The 24,327-nt window shown below is 33.8% G+C and overlaps 1 protein-coding gene and 1 non-coding gene across 2 annotated transcripts in view; both read left to right on the forward strand.

Annotated features, from left to right (window-relative positions):
- The first annotated feature begins 739 nt into the window (after window positions 1-739).
- The window catches only part of LOC140162638 (adenylate cyclase type 3-like), a 129,497-nt gene continuing 105,909 nt past the window's right edge, over window positions 740-24,327 (forward strand). Inside the window, 1 exon segment of the mRNA XM_072185912.1 lies at window positions 740-1,004. The gene's annotated coding sequence lies outside the window, so the exon portion shown is untranslated.
- Trnaa-ugc (transfer RNA alanine (anticodon UGC)) lies at window positions 9,867-9,942 on the forward strand. The gene has a single exon. It is a non-coding gene; the product is annotated as a tRNA-Ala (tRNA).

The following is a 24,327-nucleotide window of genomic DNA, read 5'->3' on the forward strand; positions in this document are numbered from 1 at the left end:
CGTATGCACATTATGGACATTTCCTGTAGTAAAGTAATTTATTTGTGTGAATTGTAGGAACGTTCGCAAATGGTGACGTTAAATAATATTTAAAACAAATATTCGAAACATGTGTAGCAATTTTTTATGACAATTTAAGTACATTTTGTAATTATTGTAATTTCTCGGTTGTTATACAATAGAAATACTTTTTTGAGCATTTGGCAGCGGTTTGAACAAATTAAACAGATGAAGAAAGCAAAATAAACAATTTTCACAAGATTATGACTGATTTATCGCCTGAAGCCCATTGCTGAATTGAAAATAAATGTGAAAAAAAGAAGATAAGAAATTATAATGCTGCAATTATCTACTCTTAAAATTATAAAGTTATACTCAATTGAGCAGTACATCATATTTTAAGCTTACTGATATCAAAGTCCATAAGCTCCGCTAAAAATATAGTTTCTTGAATTTACATATTTTCAGAGAAGCCAGGGAATATTGAAAATATTACTTATGCTAATACTATCTTTCTTAACATTAAAAATGTTGCAAAATGGGCACGCATCATTTGATTGATTACTATTCACCACCCCACATTGCACATGACACATATAATACGAGTATAAATAAATTAGCAAAGACTTGTATTGAGACTAAGCAAAGCTAAAAATCTTAGGACGCTACATTCGGTTGCCACGGTAAATTATGAGACGGTTAACAATTTCGTGTGCGCAGAGAGCAAATTATGATCACCTTGCATCAATTCGCCGCCATCTCCGTACTGTCATGTCAGATAGCGAACTCGCTACATATTCAACCACTGTATATACCAACCGTGCTGCAATAGACATGCTAGAGATATATTAAACTATTAAGTGTTACAGTTTTGTAATAAAAACGGTAACCTATTTTCTCACTAAATTGGATTTATATTGGATTGCACAGTGATATCGGTGTTGGTTTTGTTGCTATGTGTGTACTTTATCAACAGCAGAATTGCATGTGACTCAAATATGAAGGTAAGTCATTGTCATGTGTGTATCTAATGATGTGCGTATTTCGAACATGTAAAAACATTACGTTGAATGATGAGAAGCCATAGTTATGCATCATGTAGTAAGGCATATGGTTTAAAAACATGATGGAAATATATGAGACGTTTTATAATGCATTGAAACGTAGTTTGGTAATTGTCAGCATCAGTATCACTCAAATTCACAACAAATTGTCTGCATGTACTGTTAATCGCTCAGATGTAAATAAGCAATGACTTCATTGAAGACGCCATTTACCCACTTAAAAATAACTAATAGCATCTAATGTTGTTAACTCAGATATATAGTCTTATTCACTGATAATAGTGCTATAATACTGAGATCAATACCATTTTATAGCATAATGTCAAGTCGTGTTTTGAGGTTAGAAAAATAGATTAACGTGCATAATATGCATATTCTATAAATAAATGCAAAGTTGCAGTATACATCTGCCCGGGTACATCTGGAATGTAATTCTACGTTCTGTCTATACAACATTAACCACAGTAGTATACTAACAAGATATAGAATTTCTTGTCATTGCCTGCAACCCATGTCATAAATGACGTATTTTTGGTACCACGACTTCCCGGGTACGGCTTTAGAGGAGCTGAAATTTCCTCTGGATTTCCTTTAATCCTATAATGATTACCAATGGATATAGCTACGGGTCTGATCTACTATATCTAATAACACCAATATTATCCATATGACATAACTATGAAGTCAGAATGTTAGGCGAACCTGACAAATCTATATCCTTTACACATTGGCAAACATTTTATTTTATTTTGCAAAACGTTTTATTCTCCGGAGTTGATTGCATGTATACAAGGTATTTTAAACGTAGAATAGTATCAATATTTTTTTTTAAATCTAAAGCAAAACCAAAATAAAAAATACTAATGATTCGTGACCTTCTTTTTCCTACGATTGAGAAGGAGCCTATTAATATTGTTTCCTGTTATGAGGAAAAAGGGTGGTCGTATGATTACGTAAAGCCATTTGGCGTATATAAAGTCTGCACAAAAAGTAACTCAGCTGTTATAAATACGCCTATAGATTCAGAACTAATAATTGTTTTCACAATATTTCAACATTAAAAGAAGGATGATTTATTTACGCGCATTTTGATACCCTATTTGTCCAATGTTGTTCAATATTGACAATACAGCAGTGTTTTGAAAGAAAAATACCCCAATTTAAAAGTTGAGTTAATTATTTGTATTGATTTGAAGTAAGCGCGAAGATTAATGGCGGGCTTTACGTGTTTACAGTGCTGGCATTATAACCATTGATCGCTGTAAACGGCAACTTTTAAATTCGGGTATTTTTCTGTAAAAGCACTACTGTGTTGTTAATATTGAACGACATTTGACGAATGGGGTATCAAAATTCGTGTAAATAAATCATCCTTCTCTCTATGTTGAAATATTGTGAAAACAATTATTAGTTCTGAATCTATAGGCGTATTTATAACAGCTGAGTTACTTTTTGTGCAGACTTTATATCATTTAGCGTGCAGAATGGGAACCCGAGGGTCCAGGATGTACTCCTTTGTTATACGTGTATACAGTCATGAAACGCAAGAACGTTCTTAAAACTTTCCAAAACGTGTTATAAACACACGTCTTGGTTATGTTAAAAATGTTATAATAGCATTTCATACACTACTAAATCAAAATAGCCAATCAGAAAAGCGGTTAGAAAAATACGAAACGTGCATTGATTATGTATAATTATTGTGCACTCCGCGTACTACGCGCAGTGTTTCGTGCGAGTTCGCGTCGCGTAGGATTGATTAATTTTTCGGGCGGGTTGTGTTTGCTAAGTATTAATGGGAAATAAATCGTGTCATTATTGTTATCAAAGGACTACGACAAAAATGTTCTTTGTTTGACGTAGGCTCGCGGAATTTGTTTTATTTAATTTTTTCATACTGTCCTGTTTGTAACGGACATATCAAAAAGCACACACATCCCAGACAAGTGCATACACTAAATGCGAAATGTACACAGAGTTTATATACGCGTATATCATGTCAGAACTGGATTTCAAGTTTAACTAGAATAAAAATATTTTATCCCTGTTATTTCAAATAGAAATACATGTTGAGATTGGTTAATTAAAGATTTAAACTTGGTGAGTTATAATTGATTACTTAGTTTTAGCCACCACTAAATATGACAAATATCACCGGGTTTAAACGGGTCATTTTTCCTTGAGTGAGTAATTTTCAATTGTATTAAACACACGTTGAATCGGTACAAATATAAACACATTACAAAAATTAGTTACCACCTTTATTATGCGATAGTAACTCAAAATGGTTTTTTTTTTGATAACGAAATAGCAAAGGAAGCCAGGATATGTTTTGAATGTTTTGTTGCCATGGTGATCCTTTATATGCAAAATATGCAGAGTGCACATAAACACATTAAAATGTTGCTTTTGCCTGGTTATCACGGGTCATCCTTGACCACTCGTGTACATAATGGAATGTAAAACTAGTTTGATTGGTTTTCAAGGCCAACATTTGAATCGGCATTATTTTTATTCAAATGGTCACCATGGCATTAATGAAGTATCAATATTCACAGGACATATTAATGGGCTGTTTCTTTGTACTTTTCTTTGTTGTCATTTCAGCTTTAAAATTACAGTTATTACCACATAATAAAGGGGGTAATGGCTCTTTGTGTTGTGTTTATAGTCTGAAAAGGAAAGTGTGTGATAAATGATAATCAGTTTATTTATTTCGACAGGTAAATGAGTTAATTGTAGTGTGCTCCCTAAAATTAATATCAAGCTGTACCTGTCGCTACGTGTTATCATGCATCATTTAACTAAAAGTGATTGAAAGATATTTAAATTTTAATATATTTATATCGACATAAATATATTCACAAGGAATTTAAGGTTGATAGCAGACAATGATATATCAGTTGTTTTAAAAATAATTTGAGCACTACCTGAACTGATATGACAAAAAACAATTATCAGGAGATATATTTTTCAAAAAAGAATAGTATTCGTGTTATAATGGGTGTACTTTTAAAATAAAAATTTTGACGAGTTGTCAGGCATTAGCCTTTATTATACTACATTACGAAAACCACATATTATACATATTTAAATCATTAAAACAAACATTTTCAGAACACAAAGACTATTGCATTACACTACATAGTTATACAAGTACATTTATAACGAAATTAAATTGAACAGTTTGGTACATTGCGAAGTTTGAGTTCATTATCAAACAAAAAGAACAGATTGGGGTGGTTACCATATCTATATTTGCTAATACAAAGCTTGGCAATCACAATTGTTATTGGGTGTACTGATTAAATTAAATGTATTGACACTTTTATATATAAAAAGGCTCTAGTATTTAATTCAAATCGTATGACATTTTCCTTAGTTACAGACATGGTCGTGAAAGAAGGACGAGACTCGGTTGCGCAGTTTGTGTATTACTGGTTATCAATGTAAGACATTTAACAAACTGCTTGGTAACCATTGACATGTAATAATAATGTTGATGTAATAATAATAATAATAATAATAATAATAATAATAATAATAATAATAATAATAATAATAATAATAACAACAACAACAACAACAACAACAACAACAACAACAACAACAACAACAACAACAACAACAACAACAACAACAACAATAATAATAATAACAATAATAATAATAACAATAACAATGATAATAATAATAACAACAACAACAACAACAACACTAATAATAACACTAATAATAATAATAATAATAATAATAACACTAATGATAATAATAATAATAATAATAATAATAAAAATAATAATAATAATAATAAAAAAAAAATTATATAAGTATCCTTGTTATTAAACCGAGAATGGAGAAAGAACACAATAATTGTATCCATGCATGCACACAACGTTACTAGGTAACTTGTACGGAACCAACCTAATGCAAATACTATTATGTGCACTCAACTGATGTTTGTTAATTGCTACGAATTAATTAATTTCGTCTGAAATGTCTGGTTGAGTGCATACACTACGTTTTAATACGTACAAGAAATACACAATTGTTCTTTTATAGTTGTACTGCAAATGTCAATTCTATTTTCAAACGGTTGCCTTAAATCTGAAGATAAGTGTAATTTCATCAAGTATTGATACACATGAATATAGATCTCTAAAATCTCTAAAAGGACGTTGACACAATTAGATGTTCAAAATGGTTTCATAGTGCAATTTATGATACGGTCGTACAAGAGCCGTCGAGGTTTTGTCTTGACACCCTTGAGCATTTTGAAATAAATGACCCCTAAATTATTACTTAAGGATATACAAGGGTAAAAAATGAAAGGTGTTCAAATATCCCTTTACTATTTCATATACTATATGTACCAACAAAATTGTGCGAACGCTACTTTTGAGTCAAGCCAAATATACCTATTTCAGCACGAGACTATATTTTTTCTTGAATATAAACATCTTACAAAAACCTAGTGGCCTATTAATGTGGGTTACTGAAATTCACGCAATCATGCGTAACTCGCAAATTCACTGTCCGTATCTACTTTTTTCAACTATGCTATTTTCGTAGATTTTTTCGTTTCGTCTATGAACCATACCATAAAAAGAGGTTACTAACATTACTAAAGTCAAGCGACACCAACTAGCATTCATTTGAATTATACATTACGTTTAGATTAATATCCGGCATATACAACTATGCGTTACTGGTTGTCATGGAAATGAGCCATTAGAAAAATGTAATACGCTCTATTAAATTGTGTATTGATTTCGCCCATTTTGAAAAAAAAAATGCCATTTTGGCATTTGACAGCAACATAATGATATAATTTATATCGACCCATGCCTTCTGATATTGGTCTAATTTACAAGGCTAGTGTGTTGGTAGAGCAAACAAGCTCTAAACTTAAAATTATCAATACTATCAATAAAAATGTGTACTGATTTGTTCATTGTTATATTGGAAATCTGCAGTTAAGCAGTAAAATAATGATACACTTGACATCGATTTAAGTCTTAATGTAAGTCTAGCAGTGGTGGTAATTAGCATGATTAGTAAAATAGTATCTGGCGAATGCCAAATAGAACGTGTGAATGCAGTGACATGCACGTTTTTCACCAAATCCTATTAAAGAGAGGCTAGTAAGATAGAGCAGTATGCTTTGAATATATTTGTAAATGTGTTTTTATAAATACGCACGTGACCACCTCTGCGCTGCCATAACAGCTTGTAGAGTAAGTCTCGAAGTGACCTTCTACATAGCAGGTGGTCTTCTTATGCATTTGAATGCAAACCTTTTCTGTATAGTGGTCACTGCATGAGGTTTGGTCACGCTTGCTGGTCTAGGTATGTCGTGCCCATGGGTCACGTGCGTATTTATAAAAACGTATTTATTAATATAGTCGAAGCATACTGGAGACATTTAATAAAAAGTAATAGGAATATAGTACATAACTTTTTGAAGGCAACGATTTGTTTTACAACAATTACAAGTATTACATTGGCAGGGTGAAAATTGCTTATTATAGAAAGTCTTTCAGCGTCAACTTCTCAAGAACCACAACCATATTAAATTCATTGATTTACTTTACTCATCTAAGGTATAACATTGTCGACCTGTAGCAATTTAAGCTTTTAGATAGATGGCTAACTTAAGGCTACATGCTCTTTTTGGTTGAAATTTTTGGCGGGAAATAATCCCGCCAAAACATTAAAGTAATCTTTTCCCAAAACTAAATATCATAGTCAGGAAATTAATGATGCATCTGGTAGCTTAGATCATAACTTTCATTATACTTAGTTGCAATAATCCCAGATAAATCTTGATTTGTTTTTACAGAGTCTTGAATTGTCGATGTTTTTCATCAAAAAACATCACTCGGTGTATTTTGAAACTCGAGGCATTAACTCTTCTCAAATTAGCCCCAAATCATAATTTATTATATGCACGTGTAGCAAACACCAATGGGAATAATTTCACAATAATTCTAAGGTGAGAATTTTGACCTGACAATTTCTGTTTCGATTTCGAATTTAAATTCATTGATATGTGATATTTTGAATAAATAAAGAGTACGCTTACCTTTCTGCAATACTTCCCGGTATCATTGAGCATCTGCTGATAGCCAACATTTTAGCTGAAAACAGTCCCTTCCTATCATGTTTGAACAAAATATGGTTCAAAAGTACGCACACTGCGCGTATATTCTGGCACAGCGAGGTAACGAAGAGAGCTATTTACGGTGGGGTATCTATTGTAAGCTATTAGGGTAGGCCTATAGTACATGTATATCTTCCCGCAAGTGACAAGATGTGTCAAGTAGGTGCATACAAAAGGACGGTATATTCAAACGGTATTGTCTGGATCATTGAGTATCGATTGCGCACGTATACACGGATGTGTGTGGTCCTCCCCAGGTTTTGACATGAATTACAAATGACGTCGTGAATGACCCAGCGTTTTCATTTTATTATTACAAAATTAATCGTCGTTTATCACGAGTACTAAGAGTCGTACCAGTTCAATGCATCAAAATAAATTTGTATTAAATGGAAAACAAACAGACAAGTACAGTCATATGTCTTTCAATGACTGTATTCCTACCAAGATCTGATTTTTAATACACTAGAAACGTGTTGATATTGTTGAGATCTCAGATGGGGTTATTTATCAATTTCTATGTTTCTTGCACAACCCCAACTATTTTTGCGGGATCCCGTTATTTCGCGGGCTCATCCCGTTATTGCTTAGCTGGCTCATCCCGTTATTGCTTAGCGGGCTCATCCCGTTATTGCTTAGCGGGCTCATTATTGCTTAGCGGGCTCATCCTGTTATTGCTTAGCGGGCTCATCCCGTTATTGCGGGATGAGTCATCCCGTTATTTAGCGGGCCCACATTATTTTGCGGGATGAGTCCTCCCATTATTGCGGGATGACTCATACCAGGATGTGTGCCCATAGTCCCATACTCAACACAGACTCCACCCACGCTTTAGCGGGCCCCCAGCAGAGCCCAAAAGTGTATATAAGGAGCAGTGGATCAGAGCTGAGAGTCATTCAGAGCTTGGCTTTTGACCAGACAACATCTATGTCATTCACTCTGTGTGTAGATACACTGAACAATAATAACTCTATATAGTAACCTACAGCTTGTGTGTGTGATACTTATTTACTAGTCATTCTCTATATCCAAGAACTCAACACTGGTGGCAAGCGCTGGGATAAGAGCTAAAACACTAAATCAGAATAGGCCTTTTAAAGACACGCTACCACTAATCACATCATGCCTGGACATAAGAAGAAACAATCAGGGCCTACTGTAAGGGATCAGATTGCCCAAGGAATAAAACAATTAAGAGAGGAGTTACTGGCCTTCCGAGAAGAACAAAGTAACAAAATAACGAAGTTAGAAGCAAAGCGTGAGACTGACAGAGAGAAAGAGAAGGTGACAGAGCAAAGATAACAGAGTTGGAAGTGAAATATCAAGTTGTTAAAGAGAAGTTGATAGAGATGGAAGTTGATAGAGAGATAATAGAAGTAGAGTACAAGGGGAAGATAAATGAGTTAGGAGATGAAAACAAAGCAAGGAAAGAAGAAATCAAAGAGTCAAAAGAAGAAAATAAAGCAATGAGAGAAGAAATTCAACAGCTCAAGAACACCCTAAAAGAGAAGGATCAAACGGTTATCGATCAGCAACGTGTCATAGACAAGAAAACGAAAGAAATTCAGCAGCTTAAGGCAGCTCTGAAAGAAAAGGACCAGAAGGGCAGCAACCAGCAGCATAGGATAGTCAGGCAAGTGAAAGAAATGGAGGAGAAAGAGACAAGTGTGTCGCAACCAAAGAAAATTCTTCTAGCAAAGAGTAAGCAAGAGACGGCAGAGGATAGTAACAACATGGAAGATGACACACCACAGACGGGTGACAACACAAAGAAAGAACAGAAAAGAAAGAAGTTCATGGTGAAAAACAAGGAAAATGAGAAAGATAAGAATATACAACCCTTAGCCAAGTTAAGGAAGAATTCAACACATGATAGGGTGGAGAATACTGGCATGCAAAGAGAAAACGAGCAAAATGTGAATGATATTGAGAAACAATCAGATTTGGTGGACAGAGAACTGCTCCTGTTGTTGGGAGGAATGCCAAAAGAACCTCCATAGTGTAACATTTTGTTGATGCTGGACTGTTATTATGGAAACTAAACATGGACATTGTACATGACCAACGATTACCGGACATTTCAAGCTACGAAGGACATCTTAAGAAGACCAGAAGACTATAATTATGTGAACGTGGACTTGTCGCAATTTCACAATTACCATTACCATAAGAGTTGTGCCAACAAGCCTGCTAACATGAAGGTGTAAAAGCAAACTTGGGAGTCCTGACGGTGTGAGATTTACCAATGTGAAATATATGTGTCTGTATCACACGGCCTTAATGAGAGCAAAGTTATAGTCATGCTGTCTTATGCATTGTGTAATGTTTTAAAAAAAATGAGTATCCAAGCAATGGATCTTAACACCAGTTTACATGTAAGAAGTGCTTCGAAGAAGATGTCACACCAGTATCAAGAAGAAATGAGTAGCATGGCTGTTAATAAGATTGTATACCTTCCAACCAGATGAAAAGTGAGAAATGTAGGGCTGAAAAGCTCAGTTGGTAAGAGCACTGGACTTGCTGTCTAGAGGTCGCTGGTTCGATTCCCGCGTTCAGTCAACTTTCTTCACTTTTGAAATTATGAAATATGTGTTGTTATATATCCACTTAGGCGATATTGATATTTGTATTGAAATTATAGCTGGATAGCTCAGTAGGTAAGAGCACTGGACTTGCACTCCAGAGGTCGCCGTGGTTCGAATCCCGCTCCAGCCATATAATTTGACTACATGAAATATTTATGTATATGTGAATGAAAATATTGTGATGTTGCACCCCAGTGCCCTGTTGAGGGTACATGATTGTTGAAGGAATTTGGGGTTTAGTATTGATCAGTATCTAGAGGATACTTGGATTTATGAAATTAATGTTGTTAATGTTGTGTTGTTTTGTCTTGTCAATGTCTTGTACTGTTTTTTTTTCAGTAATTTTACTTCTAGTGTTAGTTAAGGTTGGATGGTATATGTAGTCTTTTTAACAGCTTACTTCAAAGTCAGATGTAACATGCTATTTCCATGTGTAGTCAGTTCAAGAAGGTAATATTGATGAATTTACTCTGCATGTAAAGAAAATGTTACAATGTATGTTTGGCAGTTGAACTTGTTAGAACGTGTACTGTGCTTTTGGATGCTGGCTATCTGTGCAGGCGCCAGCTCAGATGGTTTGCACCTGAAGTAGTGATTTTCTGATGAGATCAAAATTTGCTCCCTGCTTCAAAATTAACAGAAATGTTGGACTAAAGTTGCTAAAGTTGTAAAGTTAGTTTTACAAACTATCACAAGATGTAGAGATAGGGCACAACTGACTCAATGAAAAGAAATTTTGGAAGTGACCAGCAAATCTCTAGGGTGGTACAGATACCAAGTAACACTTCTATATAAGGCATGAAAATTTTTAACCATCAATCAGAAGTTTTCCCACCCACTTGTTGAAGCACAGCTATTTATGTATTCCACAAAATGGGAGGGATATCCCACTAATATATTCCACAGCTCATTGGTATTCCATGGAATGGGAGGGTCATCCCACTAATGTATTCCACAGCTATTTAGTATGCCACAAAATAGGTGGAGTCTCTCATCATTTATTAATATTCCATGAAACAGGAGGAGTCATTTCAATTATTGTACAGTTTCATTTATGCTGTGTGAATATTATTTACAGAAACTTCCACTTCCAAGTAAAGTAATACAAATTTATGATCAGTTGCTTGTATTTATGGTTATTCAAAATTTTGTTTTATGTTGTATGTTGCTACTTAAATGATTTGTCAAAATTGTTCAACTTTTTATTTTTTGTTGTTGTTCACAGTACAGTTTGCCTTTCCTAGCCTGTCATGAATTTGTAGGCACAGTCATGAATACTGATGCTTTTGAATGTAGCAAGTCTTTTATTTTTTTTTAAGTGTGTTTTAAAACTTACTTTTCAGTTTGAGGAATGTGAAATTTTGTGAATATAATATTATTACTGCATGTATGTGTACTGCATCACTCTCCTAAAACTTCATGCAGTAAACTAAATACATTTTTCAAATGGCCACTGCCAGTTGGGAATAAGCCAGTTGACCTAAAATGAACTTGTAATTGGGATAATAGTTCAACCTTGGTTAAATTGATCATACAGGTGTTCCCTGCATTTTAATATTTTCTATGAGTAATAGCAGTCAGAATTTTGGGCATCTCTGGGAAACCTTTAATGATGCTGGCAATTTAGTAATGATGTCAACTAATTGTTAATGTACAACTGTATTATGATTATAGAGACCTTGTAACTTGTATAATCATAGCTGTTGTATTGATGAATTGTAATTTATAGCAAACATGTAGAAACAAAATCTCAGGGCTTCCAAAATTTACCACTACAATAATTATACAATATGTGTTTAGGATTTCTTTTAAAAAGCACTCATTGTCAGAAGAAAAAAAAGTTTGAACCATTGTGAACCATTATAATTAGTTTTCACATCAAATTCAAAATTAATGAACTCATATTTGTAATATAACTTTTGGATATTGCTTCAATTTTCTCAGGAAGCAAATTGCATTGTAGGACAGTTTGTTTAAGAAACCTATTTGTAAGGTTTGCTTTTTGCCGATTTCTGTATTGAAACCTGTGGAATATTTGTTAATTGAAACCAATATTTATTCAAACTGTACTTGTCACTGTTCTACTTGAAAGTGCTATTACTTGCCTGTAAGATGTTACCGAGATAGACTTACATGTTGGTAAACTTACTCAAAAACAATTAGTATGTCTAAATCCTTAACATATCATGTACACTCACTAGGTTAACGGTTATGTACAGCAATGTAAATAATTTTTAAAACAATAGTTAGAACATTATGTTGTATTTAGATCTGTATAATTCCCATTTATTGTAATAGTTGGAAGTGACATTTGGCCATTTCATTTTCACTGTATCAGGATATCATGTTAGATAGTTCTACTTAGTGTGATTTTATTAATTTTAACAAAAAAAACAAAAAAACTGTAACCTGAATATATGTAGCCACAAACTTTACCATCATTATGGTAACAAGTTATTTAGAGGAATATATCTATCAGCAGCTATATCTATTGTACACATTTTGTGCTTGTAAACCACTTGTTACATTGAAGGTACTCTCAATCTCTGGAACATTGCGCCTTATCATTTGTCCATTCCTAGTCGACCCGGAGCTCGACCTTTTTCAGAGAGGGGGGATAGTGTTGAGATCTCAGATGGGGTTATTTATCAATTTCTATGTTTCTTGCACAACCCCAACTATTTTTGCGGGATCCCGTTATTTCGCGGGCTATTTCGCGGGCTCATCCCGTTATTGCTTAGCGGGCTCATCCGTTATTGCGGGATGAGTCATCCCGTTATTTAGCGGGCCCACATTATTTTGTGGGATGAGTCCTCCCATTATTGCGGGATGACTCATACCAGGATGTGTGCCCATAGTCCCATACTCAACACAGACTCCACCCACGCTTTAGCGGGCCCCCAGCAGAGCCCAAAAGTGTATATAAGGAGCAGTGGATCAGAGCTGAGAGTCATTCAGAGCTTGGCTTTTGACCAGACAACATCTATGTCATTCACTCTGTGTGTAGATACACTGAACAATAATAACTCTATATAGTAACCTACAGCTTGTGTGTGTGATACTTATTTACTAGTCATTCTCTATATCCAAGAACTCAACAATATGTATATCTTTGAAAATCGCCGAATGTTAAGCACAGTCACCGTGGCACAATAGGCATCTTTAGCATTCATAGTGCCTTGGCAGTGGTTCGAACCCTGGTGAACATTTTAGTATTTTTAAATCTTTTACTAATGCGCTGTGCCGTTTCTCAAACACGCCCCTGAATGAAATTGATGGGCAAGTACCCTTAAGAACATCCCCGTGGCTATAAATAGGTTGTGATTGAAGTGTAATTATACATATTGTTTAATATATTTCCTCTCACAGTGCATTTATTTGGTCATGACATAAGATATTATTATAAAAGTGCACAAAACAATTCAACCAAACATTGATACAGCACCATGAACGAAACCGTTCTAATATCCTTTAAGATAACGGTCGTCATTATTGATATCCGTTTTATCGATAAGTTAACGCGCTTAGTGCTTAAAGCTTTACAAATGCGTAAAGACCAGAAAGAAAGCGCTAGTCTTCTTCATATTGAAAAAATAAGTCAATAGCAAACCAATGTATATTACAGGATGTCCATGACGAACTCTATCGTCGGGAACTGATTTTTGTGGTATTTAATACATAATCCAAGCATAACTAAATAACCGATGTGGTTGGGAAATATATCAGCTATCACATACATATCACATGACTTTTGACAATTGACCGTTCCGTTTTTGAAATGAAAGCATTTTACGAAACTACCTTATTTTCAATCCGTTCCATGGAGTCAAATATCTATTATGCACCGGTGATAATAGTTGGCCTGTTGCTATTATCATACTTTAATTTTAATCCATGAAAAGACAATTTACGACAAAACCTGACCCAACTGCATGAGCTAAAGGAGGCAAACTTGAGTAATAATAATGGGCTATTCCACGAAATAAGTGCACCCCCTATAGAGGAGTAACTTTTCAATAAAAGAAAATAGTGTCTGGATTTCAAGTTTTCTGAAAACAAGTGAAATTCTAGTTGCCAATGTTACTTAAGTAAGCTTGGAAATGTCATTAAATGAATGAAAAATCACGGAAATTTCCAAAATGAGCTCTTCAATTGAGGATTTCTGGTTTTGAACTATTTTTCTGCTCGATGTTTTCGCCTTTGGACACTTTGAAAGTCTGGATTTCCAACAATCACGACTGGACAAAAAGTTCGGAAATCTGATCTACTTTATAGTGTGCATTTATTTTGCGTGTATCCTGATTTTACTGCATGGTTGGATTTACTCGTAGCAAACGTTCGATTTTTGATCGAAAGACATCAGTTAATTAATTGGTTAAACATATTAGGAGCTTTAATACACAAAGTGGCTATGTATTTGAAAATGAAACTTTATGTATAACGTTATGAATAGTGCAATAAAAACAGAGTATTGCGATACGTACACCTTATTCTGACAGACAAAATTGGATTACTTAAATTGAGTAGTATATTACCCTGTTCTGACAGTCCATTTTGTCAACAGATTCGACTATAGTATGATGCGAGTTATCACCAAGTTTAACAACCGGTTGCATGTTTTGAACATAGGCTGAATATAGCGTGCCTAGCATTAAAAGAGCACTAGAAAAGAAGACGTTCTAATATCCATTTAGACAGCGGTCTTTATCATAACGGACATCCGCCTGTTATCGATAAGGAAACAAGCTAGTACTTTAACAGTACAAAAACTCGTAGAGACCAGAAAGAGAGTGCAAGTCGTTTTCATAGTTATTGGAAATCTATGGAGCTCCGGAAGTGACATTATAAAATCTTTTTTTATTTTCAGATTCAGATTCAGATTGAATTTATTTCATTTCGTGACCTGAAGGCCAAGTTACACGAAATATTACAAATATAATGAATTACATCAAAAGACATAAAAACCATAAAAAATTTACATTGAAAAGCAAAATTAGATTACTATTACAAGGGAACTAAATGAATGAATAGACACATTAATATTACCTTAAATACCACAATGTGAGCATTTGCTTACCCATTTTATTTAATGCACCAAAATATGGACCAAGAATGTGACTTTAAACAAATCTAAAATTTGATTAAGCGCACAATTGACTATTATTATTAAATGGGTCAGAAGGAACACGACCTTTACTTTGATCAGCTCTAATTGTTAGGCTTTTACCATTACGCCGAAAATTAGACACACATAAAGAGTGATATTGTTGACCAGATTGATCTATATTGTGCGTGTTAAATAAAGTAGACAAAGTATAGAACTTCTATTAATATATTGTGATGCTTCTGGCGAGATATCACAAGCCAATTCTCAAAATAAAATCAATTGGTATTAATCCACGATGTTATAAGGCCCGCCGATTGCGAACTGACAAAACTATAGCGGTGTTTGTACTCATATAATATTGAGACAAAAAAGCTGACAGACAGGAATATTGGTGTGTGATCTATAATGAAAATCCCAACGGGATATAAGGGGTGTCATTGTCGCCCATGCATGGCATGATGTTTCTCGGGAAATTGAAAACACACATAACCTTAATATTGATATAATTACTATTGACCTTAATTCAAGAACCGCATAAAAATAGCGATTATATGCTTCCTTGACTCATTTAATATAAGATAGATATATTGATACTAAGAAATACGCTTCAGGTTAATTGCTAAAACTCAAGCAAAATCAATCGGAACTCGGAAATAATAAATTTTCAGTTTCTTATATGAGAGTAAAAAAAACATTTACAAAGCTGCATTTTGCAGAAAACCCTATTTAAATTGAACAACCAGTTCCAAAGATATGAGTAATTAAAGAGTTTCCTAAACAACAGGAAACAAAAGGAACTAATTCTTTTCTTTGGCTATATCTCAAAATCAATATTTCCGAGTTCCGACTGATTTTGCTTGATCGCATCACACATGGCTTCTGTCATACCACACGCCTTGAAGGTTTTAGTTAGACTAATGGTGATTACCAAGTTGTTGAAACTTCTTTTCATGCCGTACCAAGGCTTTATAAAAATATAACAAAACACTGATAAACCAATAAAAAATTGATTTATGTAAGCTTTGCACAAGAAATATTCTATGTCGTTCTTTTGGCTTTGTATAATAAAGGCTTATAAAGCAATTAAACACCTCTAAAAACCTCTAATGAGGCAGGCGTACGTTTATTAATGGAGATTCAAAATTTCATTGAATTAAGCTTTTATGGCACAATATTATTCACTGAGAGCTATTCGTTAATATATGACGCTGAAATAAGAAAATACAGAATAAAAGTTGGATTGGAACAGTATAGTAAGTCAGATTGACATTTTGCAGTAAGTCAGCAGCATTAAAATCTGCAATTTTGCAGTAAGTCAGCAGCATTTTCAATGCAGACTTCGAGCGAGATAGCAAATACGGAAACCTTATAAAATCATAGGAGCGTAGGCATGCAGTCGACAAAAAGTAGTGTTATCTGCTACCGCGAAATGAGCGTTAAGTCGCAAGTTGGTAGTTTCGAGACATCCTGGCTGACTTTGTGGATGTTGATTGTTTGCTGCGCACCTGTATAAGCCAGTAGTCAGTCTTTCGAGAATGGCCCATTGTGCTCCCATTCACAAAGGACATTCATACATATTCTGGCTAAACAGATGCGTAAGAAACTAAGAATACTGACGCAGTAGGCAGGGCGCCTAGAAACTAATGTCGTGGTAGCAGGTCACTATAAGTGTTCTTATTTAGGTTGCTTCATGGGACATGTTTTATTCTAACTACACAGAAATATTTGGATTTTATTGGTAACGAAATGGTCAAAATGGTTTTATATTCAGAAGTCACTGGTGAGGACTTAAATTTTACCATGTAGCCCTATATTCTTGTTGTATAAGCATCCTCAAACCCTTTGGTAAATGTGGCAATATATTATAATGTTATCCATGCATCTGTTTACGGGAATATAATAACGTGTTTTAGTCATAGCATCACTTAGGGAGAAAACTAATCAACATAATGAACACTACAGATCATTAGTAGGCAAACCACAACTAGTATGCTTAACTTGCAAGGCCTGCGTATCAAGGAGGTAAATAACATGTTAACTGGGTGGGCATTTCCCCGCCCAGTATATTATTTTGCCCACCCAGTAAATTCAACTTGCCAATTGCCCTAAAGTTCCCACCCAGTAAATTATTTTGTCCACAAAAAAATGGGCACCATATAATAATTACCATTTAATTTTACTGCTTTTTTCCTACGTAGTAATGGTGAGTGATTTAGTAGTATAAGCTTTCTAAATATCCAAAGTGAAATATAATATGGTATACAATTTTTCTTGAAGTTGCTACATGAATATGCTAATAATTTGCAGAAGATGCATTTAGGGGAGTATAATGTCCACTTTTTTACATCAAAGCCAACGCCTGAATGCAATTAATTATTGCTGCCCACCCAGTAAATTATTTTCCATTATTTGAGGGCAAAAATAAATTAAATTGCCTACCCAGTAAATTATCCTTAATTACCTCCCTGCTGCGTATTATCCGACGCGCGTTTTGCGTGGGTTTTCCAGCCGGTGAATGTAATATGCACACCGTAAATATCTAATAATGCAGGATGCAAGGTTTTTTACTTGCACCGATGGCAAAACGCACACACAACTTAAACTAATCACAGTGTCCTTACCCGGCTAGGTTTATTTTAGTTTTCCCTACCTTGCCCCAGCAGCTGTTTGCATTTCGTGTTGCGTAGTAGATCACTAGGAAGTCGCCCGGTATACTTTGCTTGTATTACACAAAGTGATTGATGGCCCAGATTGATGTTGGGTGTACAAACCACTTGTAGGCTCCTTTTTGTGAGGTATCTTCAAAGTCATCAATCTTTACCACTAAAATTTACGGTTAACATCTAGTCAACATGTTATATCAGTACAAAGCTGATACCTTGATGTTTGATTAAAATTCCGATAGATAACATGTGCTGGAATACATGTAGGAATGTACCTCCTTGTACAATCAATCAATCAATCAATCAATCAATCAATCAATCAATCAATCAATCAATCAATCAATCAATCAATCAATCAATCAAATAATCAATCAATCAATCAATCAATCAATCAGTCAATCAATCAATCGGTCAGGTTTTCAGATAATGCGTTTTTTGATAGTATGTTACAAAATAATACAGTCTTCATGGTCTTACATAATAACTGGTATTAGTTTTTTAAACGGGTAAAATTCTTCCTCATGGAAGAACAGAGAATTACTTGCTTTATCCACTGAATGACTTATAAGTTAAAGAAGAAACAAAACAAACAAGTGAGCAACTTTTTTAAAAGCAGTATTGCCACTGATTTTCAGATATACCTACACTTTTCATGATTACGTGATACATTATTTATGATACTCAATTTGGCTTCATCGAGACAGTGACGTCAGTGCTAATACCTCGTGCGGGTGCAGATCGTCTTTGTTCGAGCACACGATTTAGTACCGTGCCCACTGATCAATCGCCCGCTGACATCACTGTCTCTAGGAACAGAAATGGACTACATAATTATTTTGACAAGTTATACATGTGTTTTGTCATAAATATTATTTGAAATTATTCCTTCGCAGCAAACACAAACCGTTTTTAAAACGTTTTATACAGTTTATATTTTGGGTTTTTGGTTTTGGTAAAAACGTTTTAATAACATGTCGGGTTATATAAAGGTCATGAAAACGTTTTAAAATATTTTGTATGAAAACACACTACAAACATATTTATAAAATCCAAATATTTTGTCAACACTTAAATAATATTATGTTAGAGTATTTGCAGTAAGTTATCATAAAATGCTTTTGAATGTTATGAAAACGTTTTATATCCTTTATATACCCTTTATATAACTCGACATTTAAACATTTTCTTGCAACATTTTCTAACCTTTTGTGAATGATGTCGAAAACGTTTTGTGTTTGCTGGGTTGGCAGGCACGATCGAAGATTCGTACTTAGGGGTTTTTATTTTAGTTTCCCTATACGCTGCCCCAGCAATATTGTTTGTACAGTATTTCTCGCTGTTATAGTACTTTACCATATCAGGTCCGTTGCTTGTAACACATGCACGTACATACAGTGATTGATGACCTGCAAATAACACTTGTATTGGGTTCGCTTTGTGAGCCATCCCCAAAAGTCATCAATCCTTACTTTAGTTTTATCATGTGGTTGGCATTCTGTGGTGCATATGAAGCTACTAATTATAATTACCTGATTGAAAATTCCTTTAGTTTTGGATTTTAAACCAACCAATTAAACAACCCAAAACATCTAACTAACCAAATAACAAATCAATAAGTCAATGAATGAATGAATGAATGAATGAATGAATGAATGAATGAATGAATCAATCAATCAATCAATCAATCAATCAATCAATGAATCAATCAATCAATCATTCAATCAATCAATCAATCGATCAATCAATTAATCAATCAATTTTCAGATATATACGCGTATTTTGATTATGCAACGCAGTTTAAAGTAAACATCTCAAAAAAGTAATTACCCCCCTTAAATAATGACCATTATTCAAAAACGGGCGATTGTATTACAAATTGATAAAAAGCAGAATTTAATTCTGCACATTTTGACACCTCAATTTTAGCAATTGACTAAAATATTGACGTCACAGCGTACATTTCAATCAATGTAGCCCAAGATTTGAAAAATTGCAGTAAATTGTATTGATTTTGTATTTAGTATAATGGAAGGAATTCTGTTTAATGATATCTGAGTGTTTTTGTATTGTATGTAAGTGCAACTTTTAAATCTGGAACTCACTACATTAAATTGACCGGTGTTTTATTGTTTTCTGGGCTATCGTATCAAATTCTGCTTCCAACGCATTTTGCAGATTTGTCATACAATAGCCCCTTTTTTGAATAATGGCCATTATTTAAGGGGGGCTAGTTACGTTTTTTGAGATGTTTATGTTGTATGAACACACAAATGGTTGCAAATAGCCATTATGTTCCAAAAGTTTTTTCAACAGACAACTAAGACAATCAGACCCTGCCACTGGGACTGACAATATATTTGATGTATTTCCCCCAAATTGCCCCAGCCGCTGCCGTGAACTACTTTACTGGGAAATTCGTCTACTGCTTGTATTATACAAAGTGATTGATGGTCTAAAACACTTGTATTGCGTTGCACTGTAAGACGTCCCCAAAGCAACCAATCATTATACTGATTATAAAAATATATTCCGTGCAAGTACACGATTTGCTTTTCGATTTGCTTTTCGATTATTTAAGTTTCTAGCACGATTCTAGTTAATGCCACGCGCCAGATTGTCTTTGTGATGTTAATATTCTCAGTATAGTCGTGTAATTAGCAATCACGATTTTGCATTTCTCCAACGATATCAATAATCCATTCAAATAAAAGTGATAAGGTATTGTAGGAAACAATTAGTTTTTATTGAACTCTCACTCGCACGGTAAATTTAAAAACGTGAAACGACGTACATAACATATCAATATCCATTTATTGCGATTACTGTGAATCAGGTGCTAAGTTGACAATAACCTTTAGTAAAGTAACAGGTCTTCAGTGAACGGCTCTTTTCAGAGCCAACAAAAACTTTTACATTAGCAGATAGTCGTGTTCATTCTTCACAAGGGGCAGTCTTTAGTAAACGGCTCTTTTCAGAGCCATCAGTACATCAGTAGGCAAGGGGCGGCCTACATGTATCATATTTAGGTATTTTGTCCTGAAGAAGCTTGTCTTACGGCGAACCCACGAAAAACTAAAAACAAACAAAAAATAATTATATCAAAGTGAGTATTTTGTATCCATAAAATGTGTACACACTTTTGAAATTAATTTGACATGGCATCGTATTCTGCATCATTATCTGTTACAATTTCAGTGACACCTTATACATATTATCCTGATAGGATTAGGCCTATGTTTGCTGCCGGTGCATGAAACCTGGCACTACAGTCATGTTATATTGATGTTCAAAATAAAATTACCTATTCCAATACATCTAAAGGTCATGGGAAAGTAATGAGGTGTCACTGGAGTTAGAATAGATACTACAATCAAGTGCAAATTTCCCTGGGACACTTGTTCATATTTCGCGCCCTCTGTTCAATAAAACCGGTCATATGAAGTTCACCATGTGATATTTTATTTGTATAGTTTCCAACCTATTTCGAATCCTCCTCCCCCACCAACCAATGTTGGAGCAAAAATATAGGCCATTTTAAAAATGAGGCGTTTGGTATATACAACATTGAATAAGGGGTGCGGGGAGGTCATTGAACTATGAAAGTGTCCCAGCAAATTTGCACTTGATTGTATAGGGATGCGAAAAAATAATCTATTAATATCAATAAAATCGCCATAACTCTCGAACGCGTTGCTCGATTTTCATATTTTTTTCAGTGATGTCAAGATAATTTCATTAAGCATTACATGATTAGCCAATTTTTAAAAAAGTTATTAAAATAAACATTTTTTTTTTTATCTAACCCTGCAATGCATGCATTTTTCAAGGAATATTTGACACATTGATTGCTTATTATTAGAGTGGACATATAAATTCTCCTTTGGTAGAATTTACAAACATAATAAAAGCAAACCAAATAAGAAATTAAGAAAATATAGAAATAAATAGAACAGAATCATGATGTGTGTCTCATCATTGATCTTTCAAACTCATTACCCTATTTCAAATGCTATTATCGGAATGCACGTTAAACTCTTTAATATAGGCCTTCAACTACCCATCACAGACACGCTAATTCAACTTAACAATGCCATGCCAAAAAGTGTATATACAATTATATACAATTACACATTTTAAATGTGCTTATTATTGGTATTCAAAAATAAAAAAAGAGATAAAGAGCAGGATTTAAAAGTAAACATATCGGCGACAATGAGCTTCGAACCGTAGCCCTCATGATCAGAAGGCAGTAAGCAAACCACTACACTATGGTTGAGCTGTTGTTATTCATGCGAATTTATTTATAACAAGGATAACAAGAATTAATGACGCAATAACGGTCTACCAGAATAATATAACTTAAAAAGTAATATATATTTATTTAACATTATGGTAGACCGTGCTTATTTGGCTTAAATGGAGGAATAATTACCAATAAACATATCAAAGTTAGGAAGGTATGTATAATGTGACCGTGTATATTCAAAATATACGTTAGATAAATGCTGAATACGACCAAAACATGAGTTTTAATGAATGATTCCATTGGATCGAAGCTCGATAACACAATACAGTAGCATTGCAATGATAGGATTAAATACGCTGAAATCGAGTGCAATTGTCATCAGTCTCCCGGTGGCATATAGTTACTGGCTTTGCTTCTCGACCCCGAGATCTCGAGTTCGAATCCATGTAATGCTATTTTTCTTTTATTCTTTTGTCTTTCTTTCTTTCTTTTTTTTCTTTTTCTTTCTTTCTTTCTTTCTTTCTTTCTTTCTTTCTTTCTTTCTTTCTTTCTTTCTTTCTTTCTTTCTTTCTTTTTTTTTTTCTTTTTTCCTTTATGTTGCCAATTTACATTTACATTTATCAATGAACTAAAGGAAACAATTGTTTTGTTTTATGATTTTTTGTTGTTATTTCAGTAGGTATTTTTAACTGATTGTACTCTATATTTCCAATATGATTTAATTTTGATTTGTTTTAAATTGTTTTAAAAGTGAATTTTGAGATAATGCGCTTATAATAGCAATCATGTGTCAAATATGCCTTAAATAATGCATATATTACAGCGTTTTGATACTTAAAATATTTAGTTTGACAAAAATGACAATTAAAGTAACCAAAATATGCGCAATGTTATTTGTTTTAAATTAGTGAAAAATCATGTCAATCGAGCAACGCGTTTTGCGAGTTATGGTAATTTTACTGAAAGTAATAGATTATTTTTGTCTTCTTCAATACAATCAAGTGCAAATTTCCCTGGGACACTTGTTCATATTTCGCGCCCTCTGTTCAATAAAACCGGTCATATGAAGTTCACCATGTGATATTTTATTTGTATAGTTTCCAACCTATTTCGAATCCTCCTCCCCCACCAACCAATGTTGGAGCAAAAATATAGGCCATTTTAAAAATGAGGCGTTTGGTATACAACATTGAATAAGGGGTGCGGGAGGTCATTGAACTATGAAAGTGTCCCAGCAAATTTGCACTTGATTGTATAGGGGATGCGAAAAATAATCTATTAATATCAATAAAATCGCCATAACTCTCGAACGCGTTGCTCGATTTTCATAATTTTTCAGTGATGTCAAGATAATTTCATTAAGCATTACATGATTAGCCAATTTTTAAAAAAGTTATTAAAATAAACATTTTTTTGAATATCTAACCCTGCAATGCATGCATTTTTCAAGGAATATTTGACACATTGATTGCTTATTATTAGAGTGGACATATAAATTCTCCTTTGGTAGAATTTACAAACATAATAAAAGCAAACCAAATAAGAAATTAAGAAAATATAGAAATAAATAGAACAGAATCATGATGTGTGTCTCATCATTGATCTTTCAAACTCATTACCCTATTTCAAATGCTATTATCGGAATGCACGTTAAACTCTTTAATATAGGCCTTCAACTACCCATCACAGACACGCTAATTCAACTTAACAATGCCATGCCAAAAAGTGTATATACAATTATATACAATTACACATTTTAAATGTGCTTATTATTGGTATTCAAAAATAAAAAAGAGATAAAGAGCAGGATTTAAAAGTAAACATATCGGCGACAATGAGCTTCGAACCGTAGCCCTCATGATCAGAAGGCAGTAAGCAAACCACTACACTATGGTTGAGCTGTTGTTATTCATGCGAATTTATTTATAACAAGGATAACAAGAATTAATGACGCAATAACGGTCTACCAGAATAATATAACTTAAAAAGTAATATATATTTATTTAACATTATGGTAGACCGTGCTTATTTGGCTTAAATGGAGGAATAATTACCAATAAACATATCAAAGTTAGGAAGGTATGTATAATGTGACCGTGTATATTCAAAATATACGTTAGATAAATGCTGAATACGACCAAAACATGAGTTTTAATGAATGATTCCATTGGATCGAAGCTCGATAACACAATACAGTAGCATTGCAATGATAGGATTAAATACGCTGAAATCGAGTGCAATTGTCATCAGTCTCCCGGTGGCATATAGTTACTGGCTTTGCTTCTCGACCCCGAGATCTCGAGTTCGAATCCATGTAATGCTATTTTTCTTTTATTCTTTTGTCTTTCTTTCTTTCTTTTTCTTTCTTTCTTCTTTTTTCTTTCTTTCTTTCTTTCTTTCTTTCTTTCTTTCTTTCTTTCTTTTTTTTCTTTTTTCTTTTTCCCTTTATGTTGCCAATTTACATTTACATTTATCAATGAACTAAAGGGAAACAATTGT

Source organism: Amphiura filiformis, chromosome 10, assembly GCF_039555335.1.
Source record: "Amphiura filiformis chromosome 10, Afil_fr2py, whole genome shotgun sequence".
Taxonomy (NCBI): Eukaryota; Metazoa; Echinodermata; class Ophiuroidea; order Amphilepidida; family Amphiuridae; genus Amphiura; species Amphiura filiformis.